The sequence below is a fragment of the Octopus sinensis genome, linkage group LG2 (assembly GCF_006345805.1).
Source record: "Octopus sinensis linkage group LG2, ASM634580v1, whole genome shotgun sequence".
In the NCBI taxonomy this organism is placed as follows: domain Eukaryota; kingdom Metazoa; phylum Mollusca; class Cephalopoda; order Octopoda; family Octopodidae; genus Octopus; species Octopus sinensis.
The window spans coordinates 127,772,326-127,790,150 of NC_042998.1; the positions used below are offsets into that span (position 1 = coordinate 127,772,326).

At 34.1% G+C, this 17,825-nt stretch overlaps 1 protein-coding gene across 8 annotated transcripts in view; it reads left to right on the forward strand.

Moving 5' to 3' along the window:
- LOC115225832 (5-hydroxytryptamine receptor 4-like) overlaps nt 1–17,825 on the forward strand; it is a 384,417-nt gene that overhangs the window by 351,921 nt on the left and 14,671 nt on the right. The gene's annotated exons all lie outside the window — the stretch shown is intronic.

Sequence of the window (17,825 nt, forward strand, 5' to 3'; positions counted from 1 at the left end):
CAAGTCATGAAAAGTGGGTTCTCGGTAATTATATCCGACGCAAAGGACAAAATCTAGCAACCAATGTAAAAGGAGAATCTATCCCTAGACCAGGACTATTCATGAGAAAAGTTATAGTTTCTGTGATTTGTAGTATTTAAAGGGAATCGTTTATCATAAAGTAAATTTAAACCAAAAGAAAACAGCGTATGTTGAAAAATATTGTCATCCACTGTGAGACTTGCATAAAAATTGACAGAAAAGCGTCCGTCATTGGTCAGTCTTGAACGGCTGAAAAATGTTGTCCAAGACCCCCAAGAAAAGATTATGGCGCTATTAAGGAATTCTTGTTTCATCCTCCTTACCCTTCTGATCTTGCTCCAATTTACTGTCATCATTTAAGATCATTGGTTCATTAATTAGATGCAAAACTGTGAAAAGATTAAACAAGATATTGTGCGTTTTTTTGCTTAAAAACCTGAAAGATTTTACGCACAATAGGTCAACTATTTAACAAATAGACGGGATTATGTTATCATTAATGAATGGAAATATAATCTTGATAAAATGTATCAATTAAAACCAAAAAAAACCCATTTGAAATGTGCTAGGACTTCCAACATAAGATGTGTGTGTGCGCGTGCGTGTGTGCAGCGATTGGTGTCAGAGTAATTTATTGAAGATTACGTATGGTAGAAAATGTATTGCAAGTTATCTATTTATTTTTAATTGCATTCACTGATGTAGTTTTTGAAGTATTTAGAAATAACTGAATTAAAGGAAGATATATATACGTAGTGAATAAATCCGTTTAAATTATGAAAGATTTAGTCTTCAATTTTTTTTATAATCTAACTTGAATTCCTTTTTCAGTGGTTGCTTTATCGGTAATAACGTGATATATCGTCTTAATTATACGCATCACTTTCCTCCGTCTATTGTAGCTTCTCCAAACTCTTGTCATCATCATCATCATCCTCATCATCATCATCATCATCAGTAGTAGTAGTAGTAGTAGTAGTAGTAGTAGTAGTAGTAGCAGCATCAGCAGTAGTACCTAATCGGATACAGAATGTGTGTCGTTAGCCAGCTGGAAGAGATGTCTTCCTGGGGCTATAAACGTCAGTAGCACTGTCCCGTATAAGACGCCACACTTGGTTGACAATTATATGTTACGATATATATATATCGTGGCACTGCGTCAGTTACGACGACGAGGGTTCCAGTTGAACCGATTAACGGAACATTCTGCTCGTGAAATTAACGTGCAAGTGGCTTAACACTCCACACACACGTGTACCCTTAACGTAGTTCTCGGGGAGATTCAGGGTGACACAGAGTGTGACAAGACTCGCCCTTTGCAATACAGGTACAACAGAAATAGGATGAAAGAGTAAGGGAAAGTTGTGGTGAAAGAGTACAGCAGGGTTCGCCACACCCTCTGCCGGAGCCTCGTGGAGCTTTAGGTGTTTTCGCTCAATAAACACTCACGACGCCCGGTCTAGGAATCTTCATATTTGGATTCCTCTACAATTTTCATTAGCCCTACCCCTTATATACCTTCATGATACTCTATGTCTTCAATATAATCTTACTTAACATATATATGTATTTCTATTCATTTCTATATGTTAAGTAAGATTATATTCAAGATCTAGAGTATCATGGAGGTATATAAGAGATAGGGGTAGTGAAAATTGTAGAGGAATCCAGACCTGAAGATTGCGAGAATGTCGACCCGATCAATATCGATGTACTTTCATGAAACACGTGCAGTCTTATAAACTGAAAATACGTGATTCAGAATAGATTTAGTTAGTATAAGATTTAATATTTAACATTTTATGGTGTGGTTGATTGAGTTGAAGGTGGTTCTGTCTCTTAAACTAATTTTATATATACGAATTATACATTGAGAGATGTTCATTTTAGTACATCTAATTTGAATGTCTTTTCCTCTGCACTCGGAAGTAATATTCCCTAATAATTATAATCATTATATATATATATATATATATATATATATATATATATATATATTATATATATATATATATATATATATATATATATATATATAGATATATATATATATATATATATATATATAGATAGATAGATAGATAGATAGATAGATAGATAGATAGATAGATAGATAGATAGATAGATAGATAGATAGATAGATAGATAGATAGATAGATAGATAGACACATACATACATACATTCTAACACACATACATAAAAGGATGTATGTGTCGACTATACTATGACTATGGGTCCAGATATGTGATAGGTAATGAGGCTTAAAACTATTCAGTAGTGGCAAGTAGAGAGGAATAACTTGAGTCCGCGTGAGCCTGTATTCTCATGTTCGTTCCAAACACCAGTGTGTACAATGTGCACACTGGTGTGTTTGCGTATGTGTGTCTGTGTGTGTGTGTGAAGGCTATAACATTTGCCAAAATCTCTTGTCCTCAAAATCAATGTTAATGCATAAATGAATCCAAACGTTATGTGTAGTATCATCTACTTCAAGCCAACAAGCTCATGTAATCGAAGCAAATCTGAGATTTTCAAGAGATGGACTAACGTGAAATCAAACATCTTCAATGACCCAGTGCCTTGTCCGGATCGAGAATGGAACCCACTGTCTATCGATCTTCAGCCTCACACACTTCATGACTATGAATCGCGTAATTTAAAAGGCAAGAAATACATTTTGTGATAGACAGTGACAAGACTAGTGCTTAGAAAAGTTAGGAACTTCTTAAAGAATTTTTGTTAATGTGATTGAGAAGCATTTTGTACAATTAATCATTCAAATTTAATAAACAATGTGTATCTTGACAAGTGCTATAGTGAGAGTGGCATAGAAAAAATGCGGGAGATCAAATTACGATTTGTGAATCGAATTGATTTCCAGTTAAACATTGTCTGGTACAAACGACTCCAATATTAAATGTGAAGAATTTCCTTCATATAATTTAATAAGCGATGGGAATTAAAGACAGCTTAAGCTATACGTTATGAACCCTGAAAATAACTGATAGAGTTTAGCATTTAAATTATGCGAAATATTTTAAAACGAGGTAATTCAGAGTTGAAATACGATGCCTGATCATGCGTGTGGTTTATACAGACGAAAACACACACACACACACACACACACACACACACACACACACACACACACACACACGCACACATGTATATATGTGTGAGTGCGTGTATGTATATGTATGTATGTATGTATGTATGTATGTATATATCAGCAGTCAGATTATGTAAACACTTCTCGTAGCTCACGCAGGTATTTTATGATCGGTGTGTGACATTAATTTAACTGCTTTGCTAATTCTCATGCAGTGTACTTTGGATTCTCCTACACTATGAGGCTTAATATTGACAGAACTTGTTACTCAAGATCGATCGGAATCTACAAGACAAAGATATCCCAAACGAGTCTGAACAAACCATCATTGGCACGTCTGGACACTTAAAGTATATCCCAGAGACAGAAGGAGTTACTTCTCTCCCCTTTTGTTGCTGAGAAACTCCTTTTGAATTTATACAACACGCAGTAGCTGAAATGAGTCTGATAAAAAATAATCTTAAAGGGTATAATCGATACGAATTTAACTACCGTATATAATGTTATTTATAAAGAAAGAAACAAATAGAATTTAAAAATTAGTACTTACATTACCGTAAATATTGAAAATACTTATAGCCTATACGATATAATGCTGCATATATATTATTTTATTCATTTACTTGTTTCAGTCATTTGACTGCAGCCATGCTGGAGCACTGTGTTGAAGGATTTTAGTCGAAGAAATCAACTTCAGGACTTATTTTTTTTAAACCTAGTACTTATTTCATCGGTTTCTTTTGCCGAACCGCTACGCTACGGGACGTAAACACACTAACATCTGTTGTGAAGCGAGGAAGGGGGTGTCAAACACAGATACAAAGACATGCACACACACACACACACACATATATATATATACATATATATATATATATATATATATATATATATATATACGACATGCTTCTTTCAGTTTTCGTCAACCAAATGCACTGACAAGTCTTTGGTCGGCCCAGGGCTATAGAAGAAGACACTTGCGCAAGGTTCCACACAATGGGGGCCGGATCCAGAACTATGTGGCTGGGAAGCAAGCTTCTTAGCACAGAGCCACGCCTGCACTATATGTATGTGTATTCTTTATTTGTGTGCTAACAAGGCTACCATTGATTTCATACTGGGTTTAATTCTCACAACAATTATCAAGCCTACCACATGAAATGTTGATACCCTTTTACATTTTAGATGAGAATATATGAAGCTACTCGGGACTATAAGAGATTTTTATATAAAAAATAATGTACAACATATGGAAGGTAACTTGTAAAAAAATCCTAGTCTCTGATATCTTCGTAAGGAGTTGCGTATACCATGAACTGAATAATTCCTTAATCCTTTCAAGTTAATGCACGTCAAAAAGTATATGTATGTAATATATTTGGATGTGTACGATCATTCTCACATGAAAGTATTAAGAAATTAATTAGTGGTGTACGCAACTTCTAACGCAAATCAAATTTATCAATTCATTGTGTACACAACTTCTTACTAAGATTTCAAGACGGACTAATGTAAGGGAGATCACTATTAGGATTTCGTATACGTTACCTCCCATAATCTATACATTTATCCCAAAATTTCTTACAGTAAAGTCTGAAGGTTCAGTAAATTGTATTATATACATATGCTAGAAGTAGATCCGCTATGGTTTTACCACTAAGAAATGTTCTCAAGAAAAATTTAGCAAACACCAGAACGTAATCGAGCAAGAAAAAAGAAAAGCAATAAGTGGTCATCCCTCTCATATGTATATAATAAAATTTTACTGAACCTTCAGACTTTTATATGCTAGACCACTTATGTGAAATTGATGTTAATTAAATTAATATCAAATTTCTCACCCTCATTTAAAATTTGAATTTGAATTAATACGTTCTCTAACTGGCAAAAGCCACTGCAGCAGATTATTTTCTGCAGTCTTAGTTTGCTAAACATTTCTTGAGAACATTTCTTAGTGGTAAGACCACAGCGGATCTGCTTCTAGCATAGGGGTTGCTCACATAGTGGTCATCCCCCTCATATGTATATAATGAAATTTTACTGAACCTTCAGATTTTTATATGCTAGACCACTGGTGTGAAATTGATGTTAATTAAATTAATATCAAATTTCTCACCCTCATTTTAGATATATATATATTAAATTAGAGATAAAACTACTATAGGCAAATCAAACTGAAAAACATAAACATAGAAATAATTAATATAATATATATATATATATATATATTATATATATATATATATATATATATCTATATATATATATATATATAGAGAGAGAGAGAGAGAGAGAGAGAGAGAGAGAGAGAGAGAGAGAGAAATGAGATTCAGATGAATTAGGCACTTAAGTTGAGGCACCAAAAATTAGTACGCTATTATCCGTACAATTTCAAAGTAAGTTGTCCGACTGACTAAATTAATTCTATTTAGTTTTTATGCAGCTGAGGATAGCTTTGCATTTAAATTGATGCAATGATTGCATTGTTCAATTAAATGGCGCCGCTTGAAATGGTCATACTGCATCACCTCTAGATATCCTGTTGCATATTTTGATATATATATATATATATATATATATATATATATATATATATATATATATATATATATATATTACGTATGTAATCAGGTACGCAAATAATTCTCATTTTCCAAATAGAATCGATTAGAGAAAATTTCAATGATAATGTCTAAAACATTTAGAGGATTGTCCATTTAAAAATCTTGGGCTGAACAGGTACACAATCATATCTACAGAGAGATACACCCAACCTTCTAGACCTGACTTGATTTAAACACTTTCTTAGTGACTAGCTTGAATTATATGAAGGTGGAAACTAAGATAAATCCTAAAGAAAAAAACAAACATATATACATATATATTCAGATATACATATATAGATTCATACATACATACATACATACATAAGCTCATGCACATGCACACACACATACACACACGCACATACATACATACATATACATATACGCATACATACATGCATGCATACATAGAAAGACCTGCATATATACATACATATATACATACACTTACATATATATATATATATATATATATATATATATATACACGTACATATGTGCATTCATCCATAAAATTATATCCATGGATAAGTAACGCAGTTTATGTCCAACTTTTAACGTACGGAGTTCTCCTTCTCTCGCTGGCACATTCAGGCATACATATGTGATATATATGGAATATATACTCTGCGATCTACGTCCTAATACTTTGTGAATGAAACGCCGATTCCAAGAAGACTAACTAGAGGAATCTACATTAGTTGATTTGATATGTATTTCTATCTGTCAGACTTAGATTTTCATGTAGTTGGCGAGTTAAAGGAACTGGCGAAATACAACGGAAACTTTAATTGGTTTCAAGCTGCTGTTATAGCTAGAGGAATATCTGATATGTTATTTACGATAAGTTCCAGATAATTGATTGATCGATTTTTGTTGGTATACTTGATATATAAGTATTTTTGTTGCTTTGTTTACTCCACTCCATTTCTGTTTTTTTTTTGTTTCACTGTTTTCTTCTTTTTATATTTGCTGTTGGTACTATTATTATTGTTCATATTGTTGTTGTTGTTACTGTCCTTATTGTTTTTGTATTAGTCTTCCACGTTAATTTGTTGTTGTCGTCATTGGCGTTGTTATTTTTAATGCCCTGGTGGATGTTATTGTTTTTGTCGTGACTGTTGTTTTCTGAGTGTTTGTGGGTGGTTTTCTTTAAGAAAGTCATCCATCAGATTCTGCGACCAATTGTCATTTAGTCTTTAAAAAATGGCTACTTGTTATTAAGGACTTTGACATCTTATCGTGTTTTTCTGCATTGCCCAAAAGCTGCAGGGATATGGCAATTTAGTTAATTTCTAATAAATTAAATAAAACAAAAATATCTAATGTGTATCGCTCTCTATGTGCAGACGAGAGAATAAATAACGCAACAAGATAGACAGACAGATAGAAATACAAACAGACAGACAGACAGGCAGACAGGCAGACATACAAACAGATAGATAGATAGATAGATAGATAGATAGATAGATAGATAGATAGATAGATAGATAGATAGATAGATAGATAGATAGATAGATAGATAGATAGATGTAAGAGACAGGGGATATAATACGTAAGGTGGGAAATTGAAAAGAAAACTACAGTAGCAACGCATTAGTCTCTAAGCATCCGTTAGATGCAGATAAATACTGGAAACGTTGTCTCTTATATGTTCTTGTATTGGATACAACTTATTTCTAAGTTGGATATCGAGTTCCAAATGTCAAGTAGTGTCTTAACGGATAAAACTAATTGATTTGTCTGTATTATATCATATAAAACGTTTCCAAGGGTTTCGCTAAGAGGTCAATTTATTTGTAATCTCCCTCTGATTATTTTTCGTTTATTTATTTGTTGATTTATGTATTTAATTCTTTGTTTATAAATAGGTAATACAATATAAAGGACTACCCTGGAACAAGTAATTTTGCTAGACGATCTGCAGCTAAATGAACAATAAAAGCAGAGATTTATGTTTCTAAAGCAGAGGAAATATATGTACTGCTGTGAAAGTCAGCTAACTGAGAGACATCAGTAATTAGCTAGTAATATTCAAGAAAGTGAAGATATATCTCCAACTGCTTTAATGCCAGTAACTATTACATTTATAGTATTAACGTTTTACATTAGTATCCATAATAATTGTTACACGTGCATATTAAATTACAATATAGTCATGTAAATTAATCATCAGAAAAGTAGTTCATAAATTACTTTTGTAAATGTAAATAAAATCGGGCACATATTTTTAAAAGACAAGATACACCATGCTATTACTGTTCAGTGGCGGGAATTTTCATCGTTACTATAAATTATTCCTATGTCTATAAAAATTGCAAAAGCATTTCAATACAGACACACACAATATTTTATAACTTAAATATTTAATAATTGTGCCACTTCTAGATAATCTACTGGAAGCAAAACCTTTCAGGAAAGGAAGTGAAAAGAGTTTAAAAAAGAACAATTGATATTATCACCTTACTACAATCTCTAGTGATGATTCCGCTCTTGGTTAAACCATCTGACGAATGACACAATGAAACATCTGCAACATGAATTGAGAAAGTATACAAACTTAGCGTTGGGCATAAGTATTATGAAGTATAAATATTACAATATCACTCTGTTTTGAGTGTTTGAAACCAGTATGGCCATGCTATGTGTGTTGTATTATTTGTTCCTTTCTTATGGGCAGAATCGACAGGGAGTATGAAACAAACAACTCTTCTTTATACACATTTTCTAATGAACAACGCTGCACTTTCCGTCTACCAAATTCAGTCACAAGTCTGTGGTTGGCCTAGGATTATATTAGAAATCTCTTGCCCAAGGAACCATGCAGAGGGACTGAACAAGGAACCATGTGGTTGGGAAGGAAACTTCTCAACCACAGTCATTCTTGCACCTAATGTGTGTGTGTGTTTACATTTGTTGCAAAATCGAGCATTGTGTCCCATTGTGTCTCAAAGTTAGCAGTTCATCAAGCAGATATCTATAAAATAAATGCCAGATTGAAATACGTACTGAGGTCAGTATGATCAATTAAATTTTTGAAGGTGATACCCCATCATGGTGACAGTCGAAAGACTAAACCCAGTAAAATATTCTTTTCTTTTCTACTCTAGGCACAAGGCCCAAAATTTGGGGGGAGGGGCCAGTCGATTAGATCGACTCCAGTACGCAACTGGTACTTAATTTATAGACCCCGAAAGGATGAAGGCAAAGTCGACCTCAGCGTAATTTGAACTCAATTCCTAGAAAATATTGTTTAAAGACTTAATGGCTTTAAATTCAAGGTAATGGATTACTAACCACAGGATAATGAGATCAAAACTTCGTGTTGGACTTCCACTCTATACAATAACATTATACATACATCTCAGTCTACTTGACTTTCAAATATTTACAATTATAATTTGAAATTGAATGGTTAGCAGTAACAAAGATGTCCAGATTTCTTTAAATATTATTGTGCAAAATATACTGAGAAAAAGTATATTCTTCACCCCAACAAGATACACACACACACAGTTGTCCCTGTAGTAACTTGTGCTACAACAAATAACAGTCAAATCTCTCCTAAAACACATCGTTTCATCATAAGAAAGGCAGAGTTATAGTATTTCAGTAAGAAAAAAATTATGCGATGCGTCTGCAACTGTGGGCTAAACAAACACAGACAAACATACTTCACATTAAACAATTATCTAATAAATAATACTAATAATGTTGACGGTATATCTTCGAAATTTCATTCCCTGGTGAAACTCCATGTATCGTAAGGTCGTTTATGCAGAGTTGTCTCCCTTAGTAGAAAGAGCTCAAAATTTTGCGATCCGACCTCGTTTTCAAGGTTATTTTTGTAGTAAAAAAGAGCTTATGCACAACAAACATACTTTATTTGGTAGCCGTAATATTACTGAATGTTTTGAAACCTCATACGTCAAAATTGGCGCCTCAGTTTTCGAATCTATGAAGAACATACGCACACAAACATACACATACACAAACCTTGTTTTATTATATAAAATATATATATAAGAATGGAGTTAAGAATGTTACCTGGTTCGAGTGAGATTTTACGTTTTGTCCCGTTGATATAGAGGCCTGGAGTTTCGAGGATTTCCCATGAGATCGAGTATGGAATCCCATTGTCTCTTAGCTGCTTGACATGACTGGCAAGCGATGTTACGTATATCCTTTCCGATACATCCGATGTATTTCCCTGGGCGCCTGTTGTCGGTGCTGCACCTGTTGTTGTTGTTGTTGTTGTTATTGTTGTTGTTGTTATTGTTGTTGTTTTTGTTGTCACTGTTGTTGCTGCAGCTGTCACCGATATTGCTATTCCTGGGGCTGGGGCTACTGTTGTTGGCGTCGGTAATGTTATCGCTTCTGCCATTTATGCTAAAGGCGCTGTTGTTGTTAATATTGTTGTTATTGTTGTTGATGTTATTGCGGTCTTCGCTAGTGGTGGGGGACTTGCTACTGCTGCTAGAGGTGTCATTAGCTGGTGTTGCTGCTTGGGCTGCTGTTACTGCCGTTATAGCTGGTGTTGTCACACTGGATCTGTTACTGCTGCTATAAGAGTTGTCACGTAACATCGCTGGCCAGCTACGTCTGACAAGTAAAAGACGATAGAATCTTATACTCGATATCATGCAAAATCCTTGAGAACCCAGGCCTCTACATCAACGAAATGAAGCGTTGCAAGTTATGCATAGCTGAATGCGCGAGAATCGTAAAAGAGTCGCTAGCACCAGGGAGCATCCTTAACTCCAAAACGGAAATTTTCGGGTCCTGTTTACATTTTAGGAAATTTCTGCTAGTATTTTGGGACCTGCAAGATGGCGGCACAACCAGAAATCGATACACAATAGCAAAGGGAAATAATCCCCTATTGTTTACTTTTGTAGCGAGGCTTTTCCCCCTCCATATTTTGAAGAGGTTTTAGGCGAACAGGTGTTGGAATTTGACGATAGACCTTAAAGCTAAACCCTTTAGGGACGGAAAACGCAAGGTAATCCCATAAACCGGCCTTCCCCACTTTTAATATATATATATAATATATATATATATATATATATATATATATATATATATATATAATATTATATTATATAACAAAACAAAGTTTTTGTGTATGTGCGCGTGTTCCTTATGGATTCGAAAACTGAGGTGCCGATTTTGACGTACGATGTATCAAAACATTCAGTAATCTTACGGCTACCAAATAACGTATGTTTTTTGTTAATAAGTTCTTTTTTACTACAAAAATAACCTCGAAAACGAGGTCGGATCCCACAATTTTGAACTCCTTCTACTCTGAACGACCTAAAAATACATGGAGTTTCACCAGGGAATGAAACTTCGAAGATATATCGTCAATATTATTAGTATTAGTATCCCTCTACATCTTAGAGTGTGCTTCTTCTCCGGATTTATATTTCCTACAAACGATCCCCACACATATATATATATATATATATATATATATATATATTCATATATATATGGAACAAAAATGCAATAGGGGGCATTAAACCGTTCGGACAGATAGACGATACAAAGGCGAACAAGAGAAACAACAATTAGAAGGACAGGCAAAAAAAGACGGGACATTCTTGGCTTTCTTTCATCAGTGAAGTCCTAGAAGTCACGACCATTTCGGGTAGGGCGAGAGAGAGAGAGCAAGTGAGAGAGAATGTCGACTAAACAGATGATTCTTATGAACAGATACAACTTACATCAACATTTCGAGAAATAGAACAAACCCGTATTTTCGGGGATAAGTGTGAACGATATTCACATTTAAAACACACTGCAAATGCTAATTCTACAAAAGCTTCTAATACGATTACCGTGAAAGCAGTAACACCAGAGCACTGCAAAATAAAGGAATGGAATAGAATCCAGTCGAAGAATGAAATGTACAAAAGAAGGAACCAGGTGAAAAATACGTGGAATAAATTAAGTTAAGGAAAACTTTCACACCGCAAGTCACTTACGAAGAAACATCTTGCTGATACATACTAAGAATAGAAAACCTATGAGCAAGTTATTTTTCCGCATAAATTCAGTGTTGAGAATGTAAGATCAAAATCATATGAGGAAACTAAAATAGGAATAACTCTCCCACTTCAAACATTTGATGTGGAAATCATCATACTATGACCTGGAGTACCTGAATGCCAAAACTTTCTACTCTATAATGTAAGAGGAAGTCATCGAATAAATGGTAGAAAAAACGCAAGAAAAAAATTAGACTTATGGAAAATCGATATACAAATTGGGGAAACTAAACCAAATATAGAAGCAGAAATTCCAGGAGCATGGGGGCCAATTACGGAACAAAATAAGTGAAAACTAAAAATAGAGCATAAAAATCTTTAAAATATACAACTTCACAACAGCACAAAGAACTGTATCTCCTTCCGTAATAATTTACATGTCGGATCACGAAATAATTAAAAGGAGACAATCCAAAATTCTTCAGACGTAGACAAAAAAGGCAGAAGTTCAATAATTCATACCAGATTAGATCAATTATGTACTACCTAAATAAAGTTTCTAAAACGAGTAAGTAGAGCACTGACCTTGGTCACTTTCAACGTGACTAGCCTCTACACAAACATTGCCTGGGGGATTGAGATTAGATACAGTGGAATTCTTATTAGGCAAACACCCGCACATAATTCAGGAGAGATTCTCAAAACAGTTTATACGAGAAGGATTACAATTGGTGCTGGAGAACAGCTACTTCTACTTGGATAATCAATATTGCTTGTAATGGACACGATATTTGCACCCACATTTATAGCACTAGTGATTGGATTCCTCGTAGGGAAATATCCATTCTTCCACGAGCATTTCCAATACTTTTAAAAAGAAAACTGGATAAAAGTTCATAGTTTAGAACTTCATATTTTACTTGAACAGAAGTAGGGAGGACCGTACAAAATGCTTTAAGTTAATAAAGTGTTTTCGCTAATCAAAGCAATTCACCGTGGAAATTAATGAAAAACAACTTTCGTTATAGGGAATTTTGGTAATTAAAAATAATAAAACAATTATAACCTATCCATACAGCAAAGACACGAACACAGACCAATACTTAAATTTTAGATATTTAGATACATCCCATATTAAAAGAAATATTATATATAAGACGGTAAGAAATCTGTACTCAATAGTTATGAATTCACGTAGAGAGAGAAAGAGAAAGAAGACTAATAGGAGAGAGAGAGAGGACTAAGAATAGTTCTCAGGGAATAAAAATATTAAAAAATAATGCCATAGCCACACCAAAAGAAATCCCAATCCCTAAGTTACAGACAATCCATCTCAATCCCTGCAAAGATAAAATTGGAAATATTCCATTTGTAGTCACTTACACGCAAAGTCTATTTAATGTAAGGAATGAGGTGATGTACAGCAGGTAGATTCGATCAATATAAACGAATAGTTTGTGCAGAGTGCAAAAACTGAACACTCACACATCATCTTCGTCGAGATGTGTGTGTGTATACACATACCATAAATTACTGTTTTCAAAAAGAAAAGAATTCATTATGGATCGTATTCCAAGATACGTCATGGAAAGACAATAATTGCCATGAATGAAAAGGAACGTATATAACATAGAAAGTAGACGTAGATAATCTACAACAAATGGATGTCACATCTTCAACTTTGTTGTATGATTAGAGTTGACAAAGGAATTAACAACAAAGATATCCAGGATTGCCCAAATTGATAGCGGTAACTATAAATGTGAAAGAATGAGGAGGGAGAGATAGTTATCGTAGTTGGTTTAAAGCTGTTATTGGCATCCTGTTGACTCCATGAGCAGGACATTTAACTTCCTTTCTGTGTGAGTAGTAGATGTAGCAATAGCAAGGCCGTAAAATTAATGAGAAAGTTATTGGTTTGCAAATTTGACGTAGTTTTCCCTTGCAGAAAATATATATATACTAGAGACCAAAATTGTAATGTAAGGGCAACTGATGGTGAACATTAGATAGAAGGATCTTAGCGCTTCAGAACAAAATAAATAATTTTTTAATTTACATTCTATTTTCAAATAATAATGAATATTTTACTTCTATGAACCGTTTCCGTGTATGTTAACGTATACACATTTACACATACATAAATAGAAATCTATGCGCATGTTTCTGCATATATACCGATATATACCATAAGTGTGCGTGAGTGCGTGCGTGTGTGCGTATGAATATGTATGTATGTGTATGTATGCATATTTATCTGTATATGTAATGAAAGTGTTTGTAGGTTGGGTGTGCAGACCTCCATTGTTAAATAGATAATGACGATTCTATCAAATCATACACAAGATCTTTATTTATATATTGCAGTTGTTTAAATTACAATTTCTTTTCAATATTTTTCATGTGGAAGGTTTCATATTCAATTAATATATCCTTCCTTGCAAGCGAGAGGGAGAGAGAGAGAGAGTGAGTAACCGCTTACTTTGATTTACATCTTTCTTAACAATGGATGAGTCTAATCCAATACAATTCTACGGTACCAACGTAAACAACAAAGACAAGCAGCCAAGCTTATATCTCTCAACAACTTATGTACATATGTGTTCATCCTGCGTCCGAATATAAACGTGATATTTCTATTGAACCAGCAAACAACTAGTGAATGTCAAACATACAAATATATATATTTTTTCCTTTTACATTTTCCATTCAATTAACATCTCTATATGAGTAGATTTTATTTTTTGTACTCCATCTATGCATTTAGTGTTTTTACTCTTACTGTTGTTTTTAGCTGCATGTTAGTAATTATCGAGAAGACTAATAATCAAAAATATCTGAATCATATAGGCGCTGGCATAGCTGTGTAGGTAAGAACATCGCTTTCCATCTATATGGGTTCGGACTCAGCACACGGCGTAGCATCTTGGATAAGTGTCTTCTACTATCGCTCCGGGCCGGCCAATACTTTGTGAGTAAATTTGGAAAATGGTTAGTGATTGGAAGCTCGTTGTAAGTATATACATGTGTGTGTGTGTGTGTGTGTGTGTGTGTGTGTGTGTGTGTGTGTCTGAGTGGCTTTACATCTGTTATTGCAACCCATTCCCACCTCTTGACAACTGGCGTTGATTTGTATACGTTCCTGTAGCTTAGCTTTTCGGCAAAATAGATTAATAGAATAGGTATTAGACTTTTGACAAAAATAAATACAGAGGTCAATTCAAGACGACACACCAGCATGGCCGCAGACCAAAGGATAAGATAAATTTTTAAAATAGATAAAAAAAAACCTTGCCTTTCTTTGCCTTTATGTGCAACTGTAATGACTACTTCTAGCTTTCGCTTGGCATTGTTCCATCACCGCTCAGGCATTGTCTTTCCACGCCTCTTGTCCTATATTGCGTTTACCCGTAAGTCCTGCAATAACCATTATGTGGAGATTGTGAACTTTCTGGGATTTCCTCTCTGTCTGTAGTTTTCTTTTAGCCGCCACTTTGCTGATATAGAATAAAAGGGAATGAGGCATTTGGGTTCTACTGTTTTGTCGCCGCTTTTCTTCGCGTTGCTAACTCAGATGTTTTGATATTTCTATCGTCTCACCATTTGCCCTCCCCATCTCTCTCTCTCCCTAACTTTCCCCCTTCTTCTCTATCTCCTCCCCTTTCTCTCTTTCTCTCTGTGTTTTTCTACGTTAGCATATAGTTATCTTTGTATGTGTGTGTAATGCCACTGTCTCACTCTGTGTTTGAATATTTACGCTCGCTTGCTTCAGTGTGCTTGCTTCAAGTGCCAAAATCTATTATCGCCAAAGAAGCTTGAATACACAATCAGCCGCACCTAAACGTCAACATCCAAATAGCCGCACTTAATCACTTCATTTCGAGAAAGGAGTTTCAAAATCTGCGTCAATCTCACCAGTCCTCGATGTGAGTGTATATAATAATAGCATAGATTCTTTCTCCAAACCAAATCATTTTATAATTAATATAGAGAAAATCTAAGTACAGTGTACGTACAGGAGTGTTATACACTCCTGCTGTTTGAATTTTGGTGATAGTTACTTAATAGCACATCGTTCCAATCGATGAATGCCCTGTGATACAGGAAGATGTCAGATTTATGAACACAAAAGAAAGAAGTTTATAGCTGTTTAGTCCCAAATCACGCTTCATCTCTCAGATCTGTGATCAAAGGCATTCTATATATGATTATCTCTCTTATTTTCGACAGGCGTCGTTATCTCAGACTAAGTTGCACAATATGCCTTTCCTTAAATGGCAGCATTCAGACTTAGGTCAACAATTATTAAGAAGACGTTGACCAAAGATATTCCCACTATGACCATCCCGTCCTCGAATGGGTTTAAATCATTAAACAATGGGAAAGAGGTACATGAATGTGTGCCAAACGGGCAATAAACAAAAGATCTCTCTTTTTCTTAAGAATAATTTTCATTACTATTTCCACATTAAAGAAATATAAAATTATAGGTGTTAATCTCTCGCACAATAAATTTTACAATCTCATTATTAAAATGTACCGTAAAACATTCCTTTGTTGATGGCTATATCAATGTATAATTATTGGAACATCAATTGATGATGTCCACCGTTTAAGAGTTTAGACTTTTAATTAATGTTCCTATTTTACTTCAACTGAGGTCAGTTGAGTTTGTTAACATTCGTTTCATTACTTTTTCACTTTATCCCTCACTTACACATCTCATATTCTCATCACTTTTTCCACTCAACTCCCCAACTACATACATTCAACACCCTCTAAACTCACCCCACTTTTACTGATCCGTTGCTCTACAGTCCATATTGCCAACTCTCCGGATCACTACGTTCAGATGAACAACGCATGGTTACACAATTGAATAAACAAGTTATCGTTTTTAGGACAATGACTGTTTTCTCATCTTTTGATATGTTTCTAAAATATACAAAAGAATACATTATATTATAATATATTTTAAATAAAATAGCAACGGCAATATTAACAATGCATAGAAACACATTTGTTACAACTTAAAAATGCTAAAATTTCATGTCATTTAAATGTTAATGGGATTTCTGTATCACTGTGTGTACGTGTTCTGAATGGCTGTGTGTGTATATGTGTGTGCGCGTGTGTGTGTGCGTGCGTGCACACACTTACATAGTACCGTATTTCCATACACATAGCCATCATAAATTCAAGTTATTATTGTAAGTACATTTTCCATTGTTAGCACGTTATATAGAATTCAGTTCCGCGTTTTACTTTAAGTTATTTCTTTAATATTTCCACCTACTATCTCAAAACTCGACATGTGGGAGGAAAACGTGACAAAAAAAAAGTGATAACGTTAGAAATAATCAATAATATTTTGAGAACCTTATCGATCTGTAATCTCTTTTACTTCAAATATCAAAATGCAAAAACAAAAATGAATTCCCTTGAATAGATATCAAGTAAAATGAAAGTGAAAGAAAACTGCGTCAGTCTTTGCTATCTGGATCTAAAAATATATCGTAGAATATAAGGCTTCGTTCCCTGTCGTTTATGTATAAAATACACTTCAAATTATATCAGAATATTATATCAGATTATTACATTCGATGTTTTATTACATTTTCTTTTTTGGTAGGAGGTGTTTATGTTGTATTCCATCATGAAGATGTACTATGAAAATATTCGATATCCATTTGTTTTTGAAATTAAAGTATTGCAACTAATGAATCTAGTTGTCATTTTATAAGTTGTTACGAGATAAACCAATAAAGCCTGGTCATTAAGAGAAACAATTAAGAGGTTCAGTAATGACCTAGAAATAGAAATAATATAGGATATTTCGTACCAAGAAGTCGTCACGATATTAAATATATCACTGGACTAAATAACGGTACCATTATGAATCTGAGGAGTGTTCTAATCGTTCGCAGTGTTTCTTATGCATTGATTTGAGCCCGGATCATGTTAAAATGTTGATAATTCTAATTCAAATTATGTTTCTATTATTTTGAAGACAGAACGAAAAAGAATTTTACCCGCTAAACTCATATCTGCAACGTAGACATTTAAGTCTACATAGAAGTAGACGTTGTTTTCGT